This window comes from Sciurus vulgaris, assembly GCF_902686455.1.
Source record: "Sciurus vulgaris genome assembly, contig: HiC_scaffold_261_arrow_ctg1, whole genome shotgun sequence".
Classification (NCBI taxonomy): Eukaryota; Metazoa; Chordata; class Mammalia; order Rodentia; family Sciuridae; genus Sciurus; species Sciurus vulgaris.
Genome location: NW_027632793.1, coordinates 6837096 through 6842453, shown reverse-complemented (window position 1 = coordinate 6842453; position 5358 = coordinate 6837096).

The following is a 5358-nucleotide window of genomic DNA, read 5'->3' as shown; positions in this document are numbered from 1 at the left end:
CAGGCTCTACCAAGAACCTCAGTTTTGCCACCGAGAGAACAGGCTGAAGACCCCACCTTGACTCCTTTCGACAATCCCAACAAAGCATGGTTCTCAGTTGCACAGGTGAAGAATAGAAGGGCTGGAGAGGCCCAACAATCCAAATTTGAGACCACAGCAAAGGTGACATCATGGTCATGGCTACAGCATTCCAATTCCAGGGACCAGTGTTTGACAGACACCTTAAGTGAACAAACATCATCTCCTACCCAGCAAGACTAGGCCCTCAGGTGTAAGGCGTGTTCTGAGCTGAGTGAGATAAAGGGGTCCCTGTTGTGCTCAGTGGCAACTCACTCACCCCCAGAATTAAACTAGTGACATACTCCAGAATGTGGAAAAAAGCAAGAACACTGTGTGTACACTGTTAATTGAAGCACATTGTCTAACATTTTAATCATTAGAGCATTAAGCAAATGATCTTATGTTCTATTAATACTAAAGCTGATATAATAATAAGTTCTTTAAGTCCACCCTTGTAATCTCCATGTCTTCTGTTTTTGCTTCATGAGTTTATAAGTTGTTTCATTTGTACTGTTGGTGCATATGCTAAGTAAACACACATTTTTTGAGATGCTATAACTTAAAGACTTAAAACAAGAAACTGGAAACTACCAGTGATGTATGAACAACATTAGCTGAAATGCACAGAATCTTTTAAAAGGTGATATTAAGAGCTGAGGTATAGCTCATTGTAGTTTACCTAGCATGCAGCACTGAGTCCACTCCCAAGCCAAAAAAAAAAAAAAAGAAAAATGGTAAATCACGCAATGTGATTGCTACCAGAATGACATTTGGCATAAATCTTACCAAAATTCCATAATCAGTTCTTGAAATTTAAAGACTGGTTCCAACATTATTTTCTCTAGCTTTCACTTTTAAGTTTATTTTTCCTTCAAAATTTGTAAAAAGTAATAGTGAGATTTTTAATCTCCATAACATTTGAATTATTATTATAAGCTTTTAATGTTGTTAGATTTTTCTATTCTTTGCTAAAATATTGCTAATTTTGAAAAGGTGAAAATCTTCAAAACCATATTATGGTTCTCAAACATTCCAAAAAAGCAGCTGTCTTATTTTAAATATTAATAACTTCTTGAGCACGCAAATAGGCTATAAACATCAAAGCTATGTCACTGAACCATAATTATATTTAAATCAATAAAGTTTTAGGTTAGATCCCAAAGTCATTGTTAAATGAAGCAACTTCAACAAGTTGCACAAGTTTCAAATAATGATTCATAATCCAGGAGCACAAAGCAGAAGAGTAGGGGAATAAGATGAAGCAGCACATAGAGACAGAAAATAGCTGCAAAGTACAAGAAGACCTCAACTGGATACAAACTTAATTTGCAGGTTACCAATTTTGTTTGCCTCTTTGCGTCAGCTGAGACCTTGCTACTGTGATTGGCTAGGATTCTCTGTTAGTTACAATAGAACTCTCTGAGCTGGGTTTCAGTGCTACAATAGAATGCAGATGGATGTTACTTTCACAATAACATTGGGGGTGGGAGAGCCAGAGGAGTGTGTCCAGAAGACATGGAGCCATTATAATCATTCAAGACTCTCTGAAGAATCTTGGGGGTGGGGCATCTTCTCTTTCCACATGGAATTGTAAACAATAACTCAGGACATTTTGCATAAGGGAGTAGGACTAGAAGGAGCCTCTGGCTGAAGGTGACCTACCACCAACATGCTGACAGCTTTGTGGAGTTGAAAAAATGTCTGTGGGTATACAAAACATCATCCTCTAGGGAATGATGGGCTAGGTGCACCTGACTTCATCACACACCTCAGATGCAACCAAACTGAGCAGATTTCTCAGGTGCTACAACCATGGACTTAGCTCCAGTCCTGGGATGATGAGAGAAGTCAGTTCTGCTTTCCTTAGTTTGAAATTGCCTTCCTGATTTTGCTTGAGTAAGTGTACAGATATTTATGTCCCTCAGGGGTTTAGTTGGTAGGTATTTCTTCATATATGCATTTCCACATCCTCATATTCAACCAACCTTAGCTGAAAAACACAGCTGCTATTAGCCAGCAGTGCTGATTGATCTCTTTCATTCTATAATTAAAGCTGTAGTGAAAGGATGATGAGCAACACCTTTCCACTGTTCTCACCTGGCTCTTTCTTGTGATGTCTCTTTCTTCTCTTGAGAAAGGCACCATTCATGCTGCAGTTTTTCATCTCTGAGCCTCCTGGATGTGGCTGACCCATATACCCAAACCATGAGGATGAAACTGCATTAAATTTCTCTCTCAGGGTTGATTTCTGAACTTCTGCCCTGCATATTCATCTGAGAAGTAATGCCTGCACTGTTTCCCAGAGCATACAAATTCACCACACCCAGAACTAATCTCTTCTTCATCCCTCTCCCCTTCACCCCATTCCTGTTCAGCAAATGGTGCTTCCAACTAGCCACTTGTCTGCTGAGAAATGTGGAAACCATCTTTGAACTCCTGTCATGCAATAATCCATGTTAGACCCCCACGAGACTAAATACTCTGGCTATGAAAGCCCCAACCACCACCTTGAGGGTGAGCATTGCTCATCTCTGACAGCCACATGGAAGCTCACACCTGTGTGAAGCTCTATGGTAGACCATTCACTTCACATTACTTTAGTATTGTTCACCCTGTGATCAGGGCCATCTAGTTTTGTCCCAAAGCTGGAGCACTGTAAAAGTAGCAAATGTTTTATACTGAGGTAGTTGCAGATGCCCTTTACCCAGCGTTCCCATGTGACCTGATCTGAAATCCTGTGTTCTGGCCTCATCAGCTGCTGACAAAAGCAGAGTCAGGATGCAGAAGGCCTCCAGTACTGAGAGACCCTCCTGTTTTTCTTTCTTCACCTCTGCCCACCCCCTGCCCTGCCAAACCCTTAATCCCTGACAGCCCTGACCTGTCCTCTATGTCTGTAACCTGGTCATCTTACCTGTGCTGCTTTGTTGGACTCAGGTTGTATGTTACCTTTTGGATATTTTCAATTTGGGTCTCTATGAACTTGTCCAGTTATTGTGTGTCAACATTTCATTCTCTCTTTGTTAAGTGGTATCCAGGTCCATGGTTGTACCAGGCTTTTGGGTTGACCATTTGCCCTCTTGTATTTCAAGAATGCTTATGGCTAAGAGAATTGTACACCTTGATTGCATAGTACACACAAATATGTTGCTGTTTTCTTTAAGAACTCTTTGCTTTTATTTTATGTTGAATTTTAAGAATACCTCATGCACTCAAGATAGTAATTCTTTGCTCAAAATATGGTTAACATTTTTAATTGATGGTGAATACTGGAGATTGAACAGTGGGACACTTTACAAATGATCTACATCCCAAGTTCTTTGTATTTTATTTTTATTTCTAAGATGGGGTCTCACTAAGTTGATGAGACTGTCCTCAAATTGAGGCTGAAGTAATCCTCCTGTCTCAGCCTCCCAAATTTTGGGTTGACAGGCATGGGCACCACACACAGCTTGCATTTTCATTCAGTTTATTACTTGTATTTTTAGCCACTGAACCAGGGCTTTCACTGAGCAGAAGCTTACCAGTTTTTCAATCTTTCCTTTTCTAGATTGCACTTTATTGTCAAATCCTGGAATTCTTTGCTTTACCCTAGATTCTGAGGGTTTTTCATTTTGTTTATTTTTGTTTTAATAAATGGTATTGTTTGGATCTACAATATCCCCCAAACAGGAGTCTGTGCTGCAGTGTTCATAGGTGAAAAGATTACAAGGGCTCTAACCTCATCAGTGGGGTAACCCACATAATGGGTTAATGATTTAAAGGGAGCAGGCTGAGTTATAGCTCATTGTTAGAGCATCTGCACAGCATGAGTAAGTCCTTGGATACCAACCCCACTGTGGGCAAAAAATATAAATTAAATTAATGATTTGAGGGAACAATATGGGATGAGTTGAAAATGAGAAGCAAGTTGGGTTTGACTAGGGGAAGTGGGTTCCAGTGTGTGGCCTGGGGGACTCTAAGGTCCCTTACTGCCTGTCAGTGTCTCTGTCCATGATTTCTGATTACCAGAGATGAGCACATTTTCACTTTCCTGCCCATTCTCTATGACGTTTCTGCAGGAAAGTTGGCCGACCACACTCTTAATACCATGAGTCAAATAAACCCTGGCTTCTCTGAGGTGCCCTTGTCAGGTGTATTGGTTACAGTTTGGGGGAGCTGAGCAACACACTGTGCATCTAATAGGACCGTATTTTCCATCAGGTCCTTGACCCACTCTACGTTTTGTAAAAGATTTGACACATAGTTCATATCCTTTTTCCAGTGGATGTTACCTGCTCTCCCTGACTATTGTGGACCAAGCTCCCTTCTTTCACTGAATTGCTCCCTTTTCTTTGTCAGAGTAAGCTGGCCCATTTCTCTGGCCCCCTTCTGGGGTTGTTTTCCAAACTGTTGACCCTGTGTCTCTCCCTCTGTTCACCTCACCATTGGTCTTTCTGACTTGGGGATGTGATGAGTCTGGAAGTCTGGTGGACCATTCTCCACCAGTTCATTCTCATTTTCAAGCTATTTTAGCTATTCCTGTTCCTCTGTCTTTCAATACAAGTTGAAGTGACCTTGTGTGTGTCTAAGAAAGTCTTGATGTGATATTGACAAGCATTTCCTTGCTACATATTTCCTGGTCCTATGTTTTTTTACTGAAATGAAATGGTGCTGTGGCTTTTTCATTTGTCATCAATCAAGAGTTATGAGCTTTGAGAGGAGAGTCTTTTGTATCAACATATGCTTCTGTTTAATGGGTATTTTCTTTATGCTGATGTCACCTAGACCCTCTTTTCATCATTCATTTCTGGACAGATACTTCCTCTGGCCCTTGCACAGGGCAGGTGTAACTGGCAGCAAGTCCTCTATTTGCCTTCACTGGAGAGTGTCTCCCTTACCTCTTCATTCTGAAGGGTGTTGCCCCTGGATGGAGAATTTTGAGACTTCTTATAGTTTTGCACCTAAAAAATTTGTACCACCTTCCTCTGGCCTTCATCTTTGTGATGAAAATGTTATTGGCATTCAAAGGACTGATAGTGGGGAAAACCCTTCAGGTTTTGCTGTGAAGAGGAATAGATAAACTGGTAGATAACTGAATAGGAGAGTTATATCAAGTCAAGCCTCTAGTGTTTTTTTTTTTTTTTTCTACAATAAGAGAGGTTTGGTGCCATGAGCAGCCTACAGGTTCTACACTCCCAAGTTGTAACTTAGTGATCTGTAAGAAATTTTGAAATGCCTGGCATGGTGGGCACAACTCTCATCCCAGCCATTCAGAAGTCTGAGCCAGGAAGATCAAAAGCTCCAGGCCAGCCTGTGAAA